General features: G+C 41.6%; 1 long non-coding RNA gene across 1 annotated transcript in view; it reads left to right on the plus strand.

Annotated features, from left to right (window-relative positions):
- LOC144205532 (uncharacterized) overlaps positions 1 to 18988 on the plus strand; it is a 52779-nt gene that overhangs the window by 7103 nt on the left and 26688 nt on the right. Inside the window, exons 2-3 of the long non-coding RNA XR_013328118.1 lie at positions 13055 to 13173; positions 14460 to 14598. This is a non-coding gene — a long non-coding RNA (uncharacterized LOC144205532). The remainder of the gene's footprint in view (positions 1 to 13054; positions 13174 to 14459; positions 14599 to 18988) is intronic.

Consider the following 18988-nt stretch of genomic DNA (forward strand, 5'->3'; position numbering starts at 1 on the left):
AAAAAATTTGAGGGAGGAAAGCCTAACATCAGTGCCAAGTAAATTATAGTAATCTCGCCAAAATGGGAAGAGGCCATGGATTACGGTTTCAAATGAGTGCTCCGTAGTAAAAAAGCTTCATCCTTGCCAATTGCCTAAAGCCCGTCGCAAACCCGGCTGTTTTGTTCCTTTGCAAACCCAGGATGACAAACGCCATGCCGTTTAATTTAATCCTATAAAATGATCCTGTAGGACGAGAAGTATTAACACTGCCTTTGTCCCAATAAAAGAATACACAATAGGTCATATCATCCATCAGAAAAAGACACATGTTCAGTCTTCAGGACCCCAAATTATTCTTATCTGCGTCAATCCGACAACTCCCGAGTCAGAAATGTGACATTTCAATCACCAGGCCACAAAATGTTAGTGTTCGATCTTGAAAGTTCCTCCTAAATTTTCTCCTGCCAAAGAAAGAAAAGTTATCCAAGCCCACACGTGCTTAAGCGATTGGATCGTGTCAACGGAAAGCAAAGCAATGAGGCGAACAATTAAGGTGTTAATACGACCTGCGGGTGTCAAGGGCATTTGCCGCTACATTACATACTTAAGCCGAGGCACTCTGACCACACCGACAAGGAAGCGGGGGACGGATCGGAAGTGGAGGTGTGGAGCGGTGAGGGAAGGAGGGAAGAAGGAGGTAGTGGTGGTGGTGGTGGTGGTGGTGGTGGTGGGGGGCTGCCAGAGCACAAAGCCTGGGTAAACACAGCTAGCTCTGCATCTGGAACCAACTAAAAAGATGCTTAATAATGCAGAGCCGCGCAGGCGGGCCCTGTGCAGCTGTTGTGTGCGCAGGACCATGAAAGACTCTCCATCTGACAGCTGGCTCCATCTAGCTGGCTCCATCGCCCTCTTCCTCTCCTTCATCCCTCCCTCCTTACCCTCCCTACCTCCCTCTCTTTTCCGTGGTCCAGAGCGGCCAAGAGACAGCAGATTAGGGATTAACCAATCCCTGCCTTCTTCATTTGTCCCATCTGCCAAGCAACCAAGGCCTGGGCTCCTCATTCCGGGGAGACAAAAGATGGGGACGTCATGCGGGGGGTAATGACCGTCAAAGACTTTGACCGGGAGAAAAAGACACGACCTGGACCAGTAGTCGAACTTGAAGTGACTTTAGAACTAGTCGGATGGAATGATGGCCTGCTAGCTATTGTGTAATCTCAGGGAACTTTATACAAGGCATGTCCCACTTGAGTTTTCTGACGTCCATTCTATTTTTGCTGCGCAGGGACAGGGAATTAATTACCATGTTTCAGTGCTACCCACGTCCAATTCTTTTTAAATAGTGCCAAACTCCCAGGTGAAATGGGTTGGACATCTGGATCCACTAGGTTTATGCATTGATATTTACACGTTACATGTAAATCTCATATTAGTGTTGCACTTTTTTAATCGGATTATTTTTTTGTGCAACAAAACATTGATAAAAGTACTGAAAATACCCCAACGATATAATATTTTTGGCAGGAATCGCAAAAAAATCCATATGCAGTTAACTCCCTTGGCAAAAAATAATTATAATTGTATTTTGATGCAATGGGATGGCGACAAAGCACTTGGTTGTATTGAACAAACCTACTGTCAAAATTAAGCTCCTCCCCTTAGTTCAACATTTAACACCATGGTGCCATGAGATGGCGTTGAATCAAGAGTATCTGTTTTGCTCAGTTTTTTAAAGAAAACTTTACAATATTTATTTATAAAATAGATATATGTTCTTGTATCGTACATCTGGTACGCATCCCTTCGATAAATGAGGGTTCACCGCTGTCCCCCCCCCCCCCCCCCCCCCCCCCATGTCTTGAACGTACATTCCGTTAACGTTCCGTACCTGAAACAAAGATGGCACTCTTTTTAAAGTGTCTAAAAATACACTCATGTATTTTGTCTGGCGAATCAAAGGCGGCGCCCATCTTTTTTCATGGCTTGCCAGCTCACATTTGGCAGCAAGCAGAGCACTCGCAGAAATAATTGCTCTTATCTGTGAGACTCCATAAAAAAAGCTCCCTCTTTTTAACTAAGAGGGTTCTCCTCACGTTAACTAACTGCTTATATACATTAGGATCCTGTAGAAGAGGTTCTTGTAGTACATGGCTTTTTTTCTTTTTATTTAACTGACACAGCAGGCAATTGAGTGAGCAAATGCGTGGCTTCAACTCGGCTTATCAGTGACATTAATTAGGGTTCTATTCCGTTTAGCTTTGAGAGAGACATCAAGTGGTGGGGGGAGGTTATAGCATTTTGTAGTTGTCTTAGTACTGTGCTACAATATGCTTGAAATTTTAAACCTGATTTTGCTGTTTTGTAAGATCAAATTGGTTGAAAAGTTTTGAGTTCAATGTCCATTTTTAATTTATACCGTATTTTCACGTATATAAGGCGCACTGCATTATAAGGCGCACCCACAATGAATGATACATTTTAATTTTCTTTCAATATATAAAGCTCACTGGATTATAAGGCGGCCTTGTCTATTTTGGAGAAAATTTAAGACTTTTAAGTATGCCTTAAGTATGTCATATTCTCAGTTTTATGTATGTGGAAATAGCAGGAAACTACGTTAAGTAAGAGTGCGTTTTGAAGATGTTTTTTGCCAAACTAGCCTTGTTGTTAGAAAAGGAAGAGCAAGAGAATATGTGATAAAAAAGCTTAGTGGAAAGTCAAACATTTGTTCTAAACACAATTCAGCTCACGATTTGCAAAACGCCCAAAATTCAGGGCTCCTAATTGGGTCGTACTACTCCTCATCCATCATTTCTCAAACATCAACTGCTAAAGATTCCACTTTAAATCCAAACAAAAGTCCTCCTTCCCCGAATCCAAATCATTTTCATTTATCCAACTCTTTCTTCTGCTAGAGTACGCATGTGTTTTACTCTCTGTATGTTTTGTTGGGGGGGAGCAGTGTCTTGCAGCAGCACAATTCCTGCTCCTGTTTCATATCATAAAAACGATTCAAACTTAAGGGACCGAGTTCAGTTGGGCCACCCGGGAATTCCCAGGAAGGAAAAAAAAAAAAGTTCCCTCTCCTTTGGAAAGATCGCGGGTGTCTTAACAGGCCCTGAGCTGCACTACCTGCCTCCCTGTGTGCACACCTTTAAATCACACCCAGGATAGTTGCCTTGTCAAAGCTCTCTCTCTCTCTTATTCTCTCTTTCTCTCTCTCTCTCTCTCGAGCATCTGAGAAACATTAAAACACTTCCTCGTGGAAGCCCGAGCCTCCCACAGGGCAGCGAGCTGGAGCAGAGCCTTTCTCTCAGGCCCGGCATCCGGGGAGGATAGCGCTCAGTACCGCTCGGAAAGTCCCAGCTCGGACAACGGTGGTTAATATTTTAATAGCCTACGGCTGAGGCAGTTATCGTCCCCGTGTATTCTTGTTGGTGGCTTGGAAAAAGAAGAGAAAAAAAACCATTGGCTTGCTCTTTTCTCACAGTTAAGAAGCCGATTTGAGTTTTTAATTATTCCTTTTTGAATTCCCCAACCAGCTCTGCTCTGTTCTTTTTCATTTGTGCACCACCGTTTTTCCAACATTCGTATCCAGGGAATGCCTGACAGTGTCCTACTTAACTTTTCACTTTCTTTCCTGTGATTTCTCCTCTTCTTTTTTCCCTAACCACCAAGCAAAGCAACCCACCTCCATTCCAAGGGACTATTACTGATCAATCCTCCAAACACCTGCATTTATATTGATCACTCATTCGCTTTCCTTTTCTTTTTCTATTGAAGAGAAGACTTTTCCAGCTCAGGTAAAAGTAAGCCAATCCCCTCATCAGGACTTTCTAGGGTCCACAAGGCTTTGTTTTGATCTGGCCTATCAGACAATAGGATTCACTTAGGTAAAAACATGCGATTAATACTTAACTTCGAACCCACTTTTCTGCCCAAATTTGGATGGGATGTGCTCCAGCTCCCCCTCTTTTCCTAATGATGACAAGCCCTATAGAAAATAGATGTATGGATAATGAGGCTCATGCTGGCTTCATCATGCCTAAGGACAAATACGCTATTATCTGATCACATGATCACATGTAGCAGCCTGCTCTGGTTAATTTCCATGACAGATAACAACAGCCAGAGGGATCTGCCTGCCAAATACTGGCCTGTATTGAACTCCTATTGGGTGTTTGTGAGGCTTTGACTCGACCAAAATGTGACCCAAAGTCATAAGAGTTCATTGATTGTTTATTAATGGAAGTGTGGATTATAAAGTTAGACCACCAGCCTTTTATAGCGGGGGTGAGGGAAGGATGTTTGGAGAATGTTGATATTTATGTAGCAGGCACATTTATTTAATAGCAATATTTGTGTAATAACTCATTTTCAGACTGTAAGATGCCACTTGTTAGCCATTTTCAATCAGCACTCAGAGGACTTTATATCTGATGAAGGCTGATTCTTGATGCCATTAGAGCATTAGAATAATTATGGGATAACCATGGGGTTTGACAGAATTGTAGTAGATTTGTCTTTTTAAGCTTTATGGCTTCAGACTGTTTTAGACACAAATGGTACTTGTGTAGATTGTGGATCCTTCAACAGCCGACTAGATGAGGAGGGCGCACTCGTTAATATTTTGGTTAATCAATTTATATTTGATCCATCGGATTTTTTAGTTTATAGTTTCAATATTTTGGTTTTGCAGTCCCTTACACTTTTTCTGGCAAATGATGGTATTTTTGGACAATCACTTGTCCAGAGTAGCCGCATTTTGCATCCTTGTACCAAATTAGACCATTAAATGAGCAGAGTTAACATTTTTGTTGCATTCTTAGCTACTATTTAACAGTATATTGTCTGCCAATTGGCAGCTCTTTGTGCAATAATGGATTTCAGGGCAAAATGTCCTGTTTTTGAGTCAACACATTGCATGTGATGGCAAAATCATTTGCTTTGTTTTGAAATTGGACAGAAACTAATAAACTTTTAAGGGAAAAACAACTCTACGCTCCTAAATAAACCCACTATACGACTCTTGATGGGCACACCAAACAATTTCCACCATTGAACGGGTCTCCAGATGCAACTTTACAACTTTTTTGTTGTTTCTGCTCATCAGCACATAAAGCGAGACCACCAAACCCCCCCTTTTATACTCCCACCATCTCCCACAGCCCTTAATTTAAAACTAATTACAAGTAGAAGAGGCGAGTCGGGTGAGATAGAATCAAAATCTACATGTATGCCGGTTAGTGCTCTCACTTGACTGGCTTGTGTATGAGTCAGAGTAAATGCAAATGAATGCATTACAGGTTCCTGAGTGTGTGTGTGTGTGTCGATGTGTGTGTGTGTGTGTGGGTCGCTCGGAGCCCGCCGTCAGCACAGCCTGCAGGGAAGGGTCCGGGGTTACGGCATCAGCTGCGAGCGGGAATGAGAGTGGCTGAAAGTCAGACAGACAGCGCCGTGGGTTATTATGTTTGAGTCAGAGCAAACACTCCCGGGAGCGCCGGGCCCTCCACCTCCCCAAAAGAAAGAAATATATTGCAGTTACAGTTGTAACACCATCCTATCAAAAAAAAATAAGGCCAGGCGGCTTTTTAAACAGCAAATTTAGATATTCAAGAGGGCGTGTGTTGCCGGGGCCGTCCGTGGCACTCCAACAAGAAGCGGAATAATTAATTAGACAAATCTCATCTGGGCGCACTTAATTGAAGTGCGCTAAACACGGCCGAGCGCTCTCCAAATGGAGAGGACGGGTCAATCCGAACCTTCGCACCTTCCGTAATGAAAGAGAAAGAGGAAGATAATAGCACACATAACCTGCGGCAATTAAAGGGCTCGGGAATGTGGTGAACAAGCTTTGCCCTCTTGGACATTGTTGACCCCCCGGTGCCCAACTAGGCCCTCTGGGGAAATAAGCACTTATTAAAAACGAGGAGGAACGGGGCCACAAATCCCGGCGAGGCTGTAATACGCTATAGAGTAATTTAATTCTACTTACATGTATCACTTGAGCTGGCGTACCGACCGGGAAGCAATTCGCCATTTTATTTGACAAAATATGACCCGTCGAGCGGCGGAATAATAACATGCAATTCCGAAAAATAGGGGAAGAGGAGCATAACAAAAGAATATCGGAGTGTAATTGTCATTGTGTTTTGGTGCCCTCTCGCTGCTTCTTAAAATAAAATAACAAAACCAAAAAACATCCTAGGCGACTTCAGGGATTATTTTGAAAGTCTCTCTTTACCGCGACAGGCTGATGAAAGACAAACCACGCTTGATTGGATCATCCTTCATAATGCAGTAACAAAACAAAAAAAAGATATAATAAAAGTCTATCGTCCTGGCATTGGGTTTTGGGAATATTGGTTGTACCCCCTCCTCCAGTGAGTGGGAAAATCCCCCCGGTGTGGCTGCGCTTTTTCTTTGTGCTGTGTAGTTTCACTGCAAATAAACATACTGTCTGTTATTGTGTTCCCACAAGAGCTGCACCGTTAAAAAAAGTAGACGTTTCCTTTGCTCTTCAAAACCGAATACAGGTCAGCGTCCTACATAAGTTTTTCTGCACTTTTGGAAAAGAGCTGTTCACGGTTTCCACGTAAAACTGTTGAAATTTATGATAAAGTACGGAGAAAGTTTCGGTAGAGGTAGCGTTGGTTGTATTGATTGGTTAAAAAATTCATTCAGACTCATGTCGATTGATAAAGTGCATGATGGAACTGGTTTCGGGTTTTGTAGATAAACAACAACAGTGTGTGCGGATGTGTGTGAAAGAAATAAAAGTTACCAGTCCGTATATAAGTCGCGGGCTCATTCCCCAAAAAAGTGAGATTTATAGTCCGGAAAATACGGTAGTTGGACCAACAATAATGATAGTTAATGGTTAGATTATGTGAAAGTACACCCCTAATGTAATGTACAATTTCCTTGGAATGTTTTGCATTATCTTGGAATATTGTAGCACTAACGACATTGTTTTTGAGTGGAAAAAAATGGAAGTTTGTATTCTGTTTTTTGCTGATAGCATTTTTATCGATTTTGTATTGTAGTTTTTCATAACTGATGGCATTTTTCTTGCCAAAATTTAACATTATTTAATATAAGAAAGGTTTTGCATGAAATGTTGCAATTTTTTGACAAAAACCCCTAATCATATTTCAATTTCTATGTAATCTATTTCGACTGTGAGTGAATTTCCATTGAACGCTCATGTTTCACTACCACTGGATGTCCAATCCATTTAAACGGACATTCAAAATGAATTTACCATCCCTCTCCATTTTTAAGGCCGCCAATGAGTTCAGCATCTTTAAAATGCAGCACAGCAGAATTTTCGGCACACTCACTAAAGTTCCCCCCGTAAAATCTGCCTTGATTTTGGATGACTTGCCACCAAATTCCTTGGGGAGCCTGTTGACCGCCATGATAGCTACATATGAACATTTAGGTATGAAACAGAAGGGACCCGTGGCACCATGAATAAAACAACTGCTGCAGGGGGAGCAATTTGGGACATCTGATGAATAAAAAAAAAAAAAAAAGCACAAAAAAAAAAGGACAAAAATAAATAAATAAACAGTCTCTTGTCGAGAATGCAAGCTCCGCTCGCCTCCGGAAGCGTGGCCGTGCCCCGCGGACGCATAAAGGATCGCAAAAGGAGTGATAGGACACGGGGGGATAGGGCAAGGACACACGGCGGTCCGCCCCTGGTCATCGGCGACAAGAGCAGGGGGATGTTAAACACACAGCGGGCTGACTCCACACTTTGATTTAGCACTTTTGCCTAATGTTCCTAAAGGGGGGGTTAGACAGGCGGACCCGCTGGAGATGGGATCAGCAGATCTGCTCATAAAGGAGTCTCACCTCGCCCGTAGTCTCACGCAGCCGCCGAGTGGAGACGGGTGGTCCGTTGGACCGTAGAGAACGATACACAAAGGGCGTCTAACCATTTCTACATTGATGCTGGCTAAATGGCTTAATTTGTCTGCGGTGAGGGCTGTATTGAATCCAAACACATGATTTAATAGATATTAATATTAGATGAATGGCTCATTAATGGATGCAACAGACAAACCGTAATATTGTGGCGTAAATAGATTGAGGCCTTTTTAACAATTTATAGCTTTGGGTTTTTTTGCAGGAAAGTGGTGCAATGTGGATGTAGTTGTTGTGTTGGTGATTTCAAAGTTGTAATATGACAGGGAAAATGGATTGGATAACTTTATTCTTCCTCTTTTTTTGTCACAGTAGCAAGAGGGTGAGAATACAGACACAGAAAAAGACATTTTAGACATCAATAGATAGTTAATGAGTAAGTTAATAAATGAATACATGAAGAAATGTTGCATTACTGGGGTAAACTCTTGAATGTTGAGGGATTTTCTTGGTTGCAAATAGCGTTTTGTGGCAATTTAGAGTATTGTCTTGTCCTACTATAGAGTTTTAGGGAGTAATTTTAGGATTTGGGGTACCTACTTGTAATGGAATGGCTTTAACTCAAAAAAGGCTGTGGGTTAGGACCTCCCGAATTTCGGATACAGTGTAGATGTGCTTGTATATATATGTATGTGTATGTATATATATATCTCACCAACACAGTTACCTATTTATATATTTATTCATGTATTTATTTATTAACTTACTATTAAGTACCCATTTGTGTATAATGCCTTTTTCTATTCCTGCATCCTCACCCTCTTCCTATTGCAACAAAGAAATTTCCCGATTACGGGATGAATAAAGTTATCCAATCCAATCCAATCCAGTCATTTACAGACATTAAGAGCAAAATTAGATTTTTGTAGTAAGCTGTAGCAATATTTGGACGTTCTTAGTACTTTTTTCTTTTTTCATAGCAAAAGAATGCAACCTGTAGTGTTATCCTACAGATACTAGACTCTGTTATATAATTTAACAATGTTTAAGGCCAAATGTGTGTGAAAGCTACCAAAACTCCCGTCATTCAAGGCCCTGAGTGTCCATCAGGAATACGGAATGACCTTCTTTTATATTATTTATTTAGTATTTTTCCAGCAACTTCCACTCAGAAAAGTGGTGCTGTGTACATACAGGTAAATACTCCCCCCCTTACTTGCCACACATATTCACTGACACACCATCGACCCTTTATTATATTTTTTTTATCTTGAGCTAGTTACCCTGACTGTGGGCTAGGATGTGAACTGCGCTCCAGACACTTTCAAGTCTACTTAATGTAGCCTACACGGGCTTCACAGGCTGTTTCATGCTGTTATGGAAAACAGGACTTTGAAATCCCTGCGCAGCCCAATCTTAATCTCATTTGTGAATATGAGCCCAGCCACGACAGGACCGTCTTCCTAAAGCGCCGCTTCATTTGTCAGGAGATTCGGTAGAGGGGGACGGGCGGTTGACACCGGAGGAGTGATTTAATTGATTTTAATCACACACCTGAGATGCGTGGGGAGGCGGCGGCGGCGTTGCTGGTGGTGCTGGTGGTGGTGGTGGCGGCCCTTTGCCATTATTCCGAGGGCCCCTTCCAGCTCCTCCTCTGTTTGTTTTGAGACGTCAGCGATTTGACGGATACGTCTTGGATTATAAACTCACAAAGCGGGCTTGGAATTTCAAACGCGACCTTGCACTTGATATTCCGATGAGTGCTATTAAAAGACAGAGCTCGTCACCGCCAGATAAAAAAAAGGGGACGCGATATGGATTTTCAAACGTTGCCCCCACTTTGACGAGGTTGACTTATTGCCTCTAGGATGGCAATATTCAACTTTTTGTAAATGCGCGAAGATTAATTCATCCCTGATGACTGAGGCCTTCCCTCTGCGTGCCTGTAATTTCTGATGATTATCTCCGCCCATTTCCGTGATGAGGGGGCGTGACCGGACATTTGGTTGCTGGTCTTTTGGTTCCTTTTGGTCGCCGGTCAAATGTACTTAGATATTAAACACTACTTAGATATTAAACAGTACTTAGATAATAAACAGTACTTAGATAATAAACAGTACTTAGATATTTAACAGTACTTAGATATTAAACTGTCCCTCTTAGATATTAAACTCTCCCTCTTAGATATTAAACTCTCCCTCTTAGATATTAAACAGTATTTAGATATTAAACACTACTTAGATATTAAACTCTCCCTCTTAGATATTAAACAGTACTTAGATATTAAACACTACTTAGATATTAAACACTACTTAGATATTAAACAATACTTAAATATCAAACAGTACTTAGATATTAAACAGTACTTAGATATTAAACAGTACTTACATATTATACTCTCTCTCTTAGATATTAAACTCTCTCTTGGGTATTAAACTCTCTCTCTTAGATATTACACTCTCCCTCTTAGAATCAACCAAAAGACCGGCGACCAAACGTCCGAGCACCAGATTTCCAAACGAGGTTGACTTATTACCTCTCAGATGCACTTTCAATGGGCAATATTCAACTTTTTATAAATGCGCAAAGATAAGTTCCTCCCTGACGACTGAGGCCTTCCCTCAGCGTGCCAATAATTTCTGATGAAAATCTCCGCCCATACGCGTGGCGAGGGGGAGGCGCTCGCTCTCACGACCACGCTGTTTCCAACCATTAGTTAGGAAAAACAGTTTGGTGAACATTATAATGCAAACCAAGCCGAAGAAGAAGGGGAAAAAAAGAGGCTACAAAGACAGCCTGGGGAGAGAGAGATTTAAATATGTAATCAACTAATATTTCATTTATTTGTCTCACATGGGAACCTGACCATTTAGCTGCGCCGATCTAAACCTCTCTCTTTTAATCAGGCGGGCCGGCAATTACGCACAGATCTGAGCTTGCACAAAAACAAAAGTCACTTTTGTGCCATTAAACCTCGCATAGTCCGGGTTCACCCAAAAGAGAGAGAGAGAGAGAGAGAGAGGGATAAAAAGTTTTACTTTGCTCTGCATTTTTTTGTGACGCCCGCTTGGCCTCATTCCTTCATTCAGCTCTCTCGTTGGCGGAAGGCTGCGTGGTTTTTATTTTTCTATTTATGATTACCCGACTCTTCCCCGGCTTGTCGTGGGCTCCTGGTAGAATACAATGGCATTCATTCTTGATGAGCCCGCTGTCACTTTTAATTTCTGCTCCTTCGCCGAAAGTGAATGACAGTCGGTTGCCGTCATAAATAGAACATGCGAGGCCATGAATTTTTCAAGGAACAAGAATGGGAGGCTCCCGTTACTAATTCCTTTTCAAATGTTTAGATTTACGGCTTTCTGTGCCGTCTGCATCATTCTCCAACTTTGTGGTAGAAATATATTTACATCTCATTAATCAGCAATTAAGGAAAGAACTGAGTTTCCATTCTAAAGGATGGGGTTTCTCTCTTATTTATTTTTATTTTTTTACTGTGTTATTTCAATGTTTTTAGTGTTTGACAAGCTATTTTCTTCGTTTCCAATATATTAGGATTCCTTTTAAGGCTTTTAGGAGTGTGTGAGATTTTGAGACCTCCCTAAGGGCGGCCTAAAGCGATTTATAAATTTGCATTTTAAATGATGAAATGAAGACCTCATACATATGATGATATTCTCACTCAATGTCGACTTGTTATGGTTTATTTTTGACCTATACTAACATATTTTATACTTATTGTTTATTGCAACTGTACTTGGCTTCTCTTGTTACATTCAAACACTTTTCATTAGATTTTACAAAATGATTTTTGAACTAAAAACAGAAAAAATGGATTAAAAAATGTCAATTATTGATTTAAAAGTGGAAAAATCAGGAAATTTAATATACATCTATACTCTTCATTTTAATTTGATCCTAAAACAGAAAGTCAGCACTCATGATTTACTTTCCCGGCCCACACAAAATGATGCGGAGGACCAGATTTGGCCCTCGGGCTGCCACTTTGACACATATGAACTAGCCCATATAGTATGAAAAAACTACAGCACTGAAAAAACAACCCAAATCAATATAAATCCAAAGTTCAAGGCTAAAAAGAAGCTCTATATTACATTTTTTACTGTAAAATGACATTCCAATAATTGTATACAGCCTCCAATTTACAAAACGACTTACTTTTGCCACAATCTCACTCAAAAAACGCTTCAAATTTCAAGGCCCGAACCACAGCTCTTCCTCAATGAGGCCTTAAGCACGAGTCCCATTTGCTTTTTACAGCCCTACAGTTTCAGTTATAGTTTGTGTCGAGTCCCCTTCCGCATCCCATTCCAGCTGCAAAAGCAGATTGGAAAGAAGGGGAAGGGGGGGGGTGGAAATGAGCGAGATGAAAACGTTTGGATATGCTCAAAAGAAGTCTTCTCTCAAAGGCAGCGCATCCTCAAAGAAGTTGGAGGAATTTGCTATTCTTTTTAATGTCTGCAAAGCCGCGGAAGACACGACGAGATACTGTACGTCCTTGTTGTGGCTTTTCCGTCACTATGTATCACACAGGTCTTGATTAGCCACCGGGAATCCTGAAATATCAAATAAACGTCATTTATTGGACCAAATACATGCTTGTTGTGGCTTTAAAAAAAAAAAAAAGAACGTGGAAGTGACAGCTTGTTAGTTGCTAATTCAATTTATAGCGTCTGCTTTTATTTCAATAACATCACCTTATGCCAGATGGTACGAAACTCATAATGTTAGCGGAGTTTCCAAAACAAACGCATTCGTTTCCGATGAAAACTGGCAACGTTCTTCTTACCCGGTGACACTAATTTGAGGCATAATGGCGTCGGAGCAGTTAAGCAAAAAAAAAATTGCATTCAGCATAATTCACAGACATGAGAAGGTGGTAGACAATAGGCAGCAAATCAGCGGCAATCCAATTTCCATGCCACCTTGTCTGGGAGCAAAATGTCATTCATATTTTAACCCTTATTAGGACCGTCTGCCGCTGAGTGTCTGAATTACATTTGCAGGCTTTTCGCTGGTCATGAAAGACAAAATCAGCCTAAAAGATGGCAATTGACAGAGGGGAGTCAAAATATATAGGAATCCACCACACGCACCTTTTCTTCTGGGTCTTTTTAATGAGCTAAAATACCCACTTCTTGCCATTTCCTCTGCCTTAATTGATGATTATGTTGTTACACAGGAGCAGCGCTTCCCTCTCTCCTCCCAGTCATTATGATGTGGACGGGCAGCTCTTGAAGCTTCAAAGACGGGAAGGAGTGATTTAAGCGCCGGGTTCAAGCGTCCCCCTTGGCCTTGCAGGTAAAAAAAAAAAAAAAAAAAAAACGAAGAAAAAAAAGCATGTAAACACAACATGCTAATCGTTAATTAGCCCCGTGGCTGAATTGCATGCCATCCCTTGTTATTATTATTATTTTTTTTAGAGATGACCGCCACTACGGTCACGCTTAAGGGCATGCTGCACGTCTTTTGACGACCCAATTAGAAATTCAGCTGCAGGAGCGTAAAGGGGAGAAACCTGGTCATGAATATTTAAAAAGGCAGCCGCCGACCAACACGGAGGGGAGTACTGAACCGTGTGTCTTGCGGGAGGGATGGAGGGAGGGTGGACGAAAGGAAGGGTTTTGAGTAGGGGGGGGGGGGAGATATCCGGCAAAGTAACCTACAATCGATAGACTTGATATGCTCTATATTAGAGGAAAGATGGCGGCAATATGTGTGGGGATGTGTGTTGGATTTGTGGGCCTGAAATTGTTGCTCTGTGAGCTTAATGAGGACGAGTGTCGTTGAAGATACTTTACATCATGGGTTACAAAGTGGTGGTCCGGGGGCCGAATCTGGACCGCAGCATCATTTTGTGCGGCCCAGGAAAGTCAATCATGAGTGCTGACTTTCTGTTTTAGGATTAAATTAAAATGAAGGGTATAGATGTATATTTAATTTCCTTATTTTCCCCCTTTTAGGTCAATATTTATCATTTTTTAATCCATTTTTTGTGTTTTTAGTTCAAAAATCATTTTGTAAAATATAAAAATAGATTTTAAAAAAGCTAAAATAGATGTATAAAAAACCTGAATATTTAAAGCTTTTAATCCAGTTCTTTTAATCCATTTATAAAAAAAAAATCTAAATATTATATTTACAATAGTCCGGCTCACATGAAATCGAGTTGACGTTAACCAACCCGAGTCTGACATCCTTGCTTTCCATATTCCTTTTGTCATTTCTTGGGGTGCTGTAATTAATTTTTCAATGGCGGAAATATGGCCAATGCTTGTCATGTCCATGTCATGCCGGTAATTATGCGTGTAGCCCTCGTCAGCATAACTGCAGGATGCTGAGTCGACACGTCAAGGCATACAATGGCGCGTTCATCACATAAAAAGTGCACGCCAAGTCTTGTACGACATTCCTCTTGCCAGAATGCTGTTATTCCTCCATACCAATATATTCGGTGAAAACTCAATCCTACCTGGCGTTTTCCACAGCTGTAATGACGCCGGTGTTATATGCAGAGAGTGTGATGTGCTTAATTGGTGTTTTTAAATGTGGCGACACCTGAAATTGATTCTTTTGTTTTTCCACAGCGCGGCACGTGAGCTGGTGTGATTATCGCGCGGGAACGTGACAAGCGCTTAAACTTCACTTGGCTATCACCTCGCATGCCCAACCAACCGCCTGGTGGAAAAACGCCGGCGCTTCTCGACACCTCTGTCGACTGAGCAGGTAAACGTGGTTTGTTTTTTTTCCGTGCCTGCGGGGCACTCAACAATTATTATTCATCATCTTTTATGACACACTTTTACTGCGCGTTAAAGCACATTTGCATGCCGCTAATACAGTCAAATCCCTAGAGGTCGACGCCCTCGGGATGTTGGAATTTGACCAACGTTTTCAGGAAAAAATACTTAATAATAGTTGAACAAATCAACATATTTTGTCATGTAGTGGGCAATATGTTTTTTTTATAGAATTGGGACTGACAGTAAAGGGTCCTAACCCCCCCTTGGAACCTATTTTCTTAGAGTAGAACTGCATTCCAATGCTCAAGACATACATTCATCATTCATAAAAAAACATCAATAAATCAGTCCAACAAATGGAAATAATAATAAATATATATAAGCTAAATCACACTGTTGAAATATTAAGATGTAGGGACAAAAGTAGGACATTTAAGCATGAAAATCAACAAAAAAGGGTCATGTTTTTCTGATATATTTATTTTTTTTAACAATTTTTTGGTGGCTCTCATTAATATTTGGACATCTTTCATCGTCTATAGCACTGAAAGTTTTAAATGGTCATTTTATTAGAAAAGCCAAATGGGTTTTTGTAGTTAGATAGAATAGGTCGAGCCAATGATTTGTCTATGGCGTATCCACAGAGAAGCTCAGTATCAGAGAAGAGAGAGCAGAGCTCTTAACCCCACAGCTCAGTCATGGCGTATCACTCTCCAAGGCAAATTGTTTTTACTTTGGACCCCACAACAGCAACTAAAGACCCCGCTGCTCATCCAATAACAGCAAATGAAATCACCTAGGCTTCCCTTTCTTGGTTTCAAAGGGACATGCTCTAAGTTGATTCTTTTCATTTAATTCCAGCAAAGAGATTGACGCTCCCCCAACCCCACCCCCCCAACTAACCCCACCACTCCCCCCACCTTACTCCCCACTGCACCCCAGCAACACCAGCAAGCAATGCACGCTTGCCCTTTATCTGCTGCAGAGAGCAGGGCGGGGTGAAGAAACAGAGGATTATCGATTTGCACTCAAACAGTGGGCCAACCTAAAAAGCCCCAATGAATTGTCACTCATTATTGAAATTATCAGGCACTAATTAAACTGGCAACCCTAAGCCCCTTGGGCTGTGCTCATCTCCAACTGAATTCCAGCTCCTCCGACAGTAATAGGGAGGCAGCATTAGCCGCTGTTGGATGTTAATGAGACCTGGAAGCTGTCGGCGCCTCTTAGGGGGCTTCACAGGAGCATCGATGCTGCTGCATGGGAAGCGCAACTCCAATGCAGCAATGTAGCAACGTAGCAGGAAAATGAAAGCGGCAGATCGTGCATCATTTGAAGACCGACGACGTTATTTTCGCAAGTTTACATCCTTTTCCCAGAGTTGTCGACGCGCTTTTTATTTCTTTTTTTTTTGCGAGTCAACACGCTCGGCGTACCGGCGAGAGTCTGAGTGACTTTATCACACGGTACACAGCCTGTTAATAACTTCCTCTGACAATTCCCCCCCTCATCTGCCGCTGATGACCAGAGGGACACGTGTGATTGTCATGTTTGTAAGGGGGGGGGGGGTTGAAAGACTCCAAAACAATGATGTCACGTCAGGCTCTCTATTAAAAGACTTCATATTTTGAGCGGCATAATTAATACTCTTGGGCATGCCGCTACCAAGTTGGCACTGCAGGCAAAGGGCTGCCACTCACCTGATAATTATTTTTGGAAATGGAGCCCAAATTACGGTGATTGACAAACGCAACAAAGCAGAGACAGCCTGCAGCATTGGCACGGGAGGAAAAAGGAGAAAATAAGTGCTTATTGTATCGCATCCGCTTTCAAGCAGGATTTCACGTGGCGCTTTCATGTCGCGAGTGCGACTTTGGCGGAGGTCAAACTATTTAGCCCTGCCTATCCTCTTGAAGGAGCGACAACAAAAAGCCAACGCGACAGTAATTAACACTTCTGTGGCGTTTTTGAAGTAAATGTAGTTAAAGCAACAGTATGTCATAATTAAACACTGCGGTAGAAATGGTGTCGATACGGGGGAGAAAGAAAATGTGCTTATTTTAACGGTCCTTCGTGTAATGTTGGGGTAGTTCGATCAGATTTGGTATTTGGCTGATTTTTAGACTTGATGATTTGATTGATTTTATTTCTGCATTAGTTTTATCTCGTCTTTTTTGATGAGATATCAAGAGTTTTGCAATGACCTGAAAAAATAGTTGCAAACTGTTGTGATTTTTCAATTTTTTTAGCCTTTGCACATGCGTTTTACTTGGCAAAAAGACAAAAATATTGGCTATGACCACAAAAAAATAGAGTATTAAGATCTACGCTCTTAAGTTAGCGTAAATAGGTTGCCAGTTAGTATTAGTTGTCGATTATTTTGCTGATAATGTCGTAAGATCAGGTTACTGAATGGAAAATTACCTAATGGAGTTGTTCCAGTTTTTTTCTGAAGTCTGTGGTGGAAATTGTGGCATTTTTGCGATAAAAATAATTGAATCGTCCAAAAGATCGTGAAACCAAAACACAAGACAATCCAGATCATCATCTTTCTGTTAAATTTTCCTGTGTGTAGCATTTGTTCCCGAAAATGGCTTATCAAGGAAAGTTTGAATCTGGCAAGCGTGTCATATTAAGGGAGCAGCTGTTAAAAAGCCGCTGATGAGCAACAAGCAGAAACATTTGCAGTGATCTGCTTTTCAAACTGTGTTTCATTCACTGATGAATGCTGCACTTTTTTTTTGGCTGATCCAGATGGTTAGTGGCTGGCGACCACGTCTCAACAAGAGTGCCACGTCAGCGAGGGGGTGGCAGAGTGATGTTTTCTGCTCCAGCGAAAAAGTAAGGCTCTTTTGGGTGCTTTCAGGTATAGCAATAAAGCCAACCAGGTTCTCTTTACCAAAATTATGTGGATTATGCTGTTGATTTTTGTCAACTGCGAGCTTTTGACGACTTTAAGGCCTTGGTGAGTCAATTTGATTGGTCAATTCAGGGGGTATTGAGTACTAATTGATGACAGTGTTGTATGGATGAATCAAAACAGGATCAAATTGATAAAATGTAATAATAATTGTGGTAGATCTTCAAAATCCTTGTCAAAACTCATAGAATATTCATTGCCATGGACAGTGCTAGACATCCAGTCTGAAAGGGTTGGCAGGGAAAGATAGCTATCAAAAGCAGCCAATGATTGAATGCCAAGTGGCTAATTTAATGGCTTGGCTATGTTCTTAAATTTGTGAATCTGACTGATGTCAGTGCCTTTACAGCCATTAACCTCACTGCAGATTTCTCAACACTATTGCTTGGGAATTGATTTTGGAGAGATAGTGCAGTAGTTCTATCACTGGGTAGGGTAGGATTTGATTGGTGGTTGTCTCTATCTATGACTGCCTGGCGACCGGTTAAGGGCAGGTTTGCCCAAAGTCAACCGGGATAGGCTCCAGCACCCCGGAAACCTGACAATGCTGAAAATCAATGACTACAGAGTGTCATTTGAGATCAATGAGTGAAGAAAAAAGTGTTCCTAAAGAAAAGTTGCTTTTCTTACAAGGTTCACAAGACCTGGTGTTCTAGTCCCACCAGATGGCAGTCTATCTGTGCACAACTCCCGCCATGCACAAATCGGCCACCGGGTCGCCACGCTCCTTAAACTAGAAGGCGAGGAATGTCGTTAAGTTATTTGTTTTGTTCCACAATGAAATATTTATTGGCAGCGGACACCTAGCAGGAACAGACGATAGGCCAGAACGCTTCTTCATCTTCTCACACTCATATTTGGCTTCCACCTCCGCAAAGGCCAGCGTGTGTCCTGAGGGTTTTCAGCGATTCAGGGAAGTGCGCGGGTTTCGGATCCGCATTTCAAAGTTGGCGTGTTTGCAAGAAGGAGGCACAAAATGACCGAGCAATTATATGCCGATTTCCTCTGTTGCTCTCCACGACCGACTCTGCCCCCATTCTTTATTTTTCCACATACTGTACATCTCTATTGTGCAAGGCGAGGACTGATTTATGCCTCTGCGGTCAGGACGTTTTCCACTCCAACGGCAGATGTGAAGTTGCGGTGCATTCCTTGTCATCGGGGGTTGTTTTGTTTTCCTGCGCAACATGCGGAACACATCATTTACCATCATTTCGACTTCGAAATACTGCCACGTCTCCGAGAAAAATTCGATGGAAAAGCAACTAAGGAAATCGCAAAGGTGGAAACTATAAATCGCCGGCGTAAAATCCAATCGGAGGTCTGGTGAACACAAACGTGTTAAGAGACGAAAAAAAACTGCGGTTTCCAGAACCACCGCTCACTTCGGAGCTTATTACTTAAAGTACTTTTCACTGTGCGGAGAAAACCGGGTGGTAAGAATGGGAAGTAT

The sequence above is a fragment of the Stigmatopora nigra genome, chromosome 12, assembly GCF_051989575.1.
Source record: "Stigmatopora nigra isolate UIUO_SnigA chromosome 12, RoL_Snig_1.1, whole genome shotgun sequence".
Lineage (NCBI taxonomy): Eukaryota > Metazoa > Chordata > Actinopteri > Syngnathiformes > Syngnathidae > Stigmatopora > Stigmatopora nigra.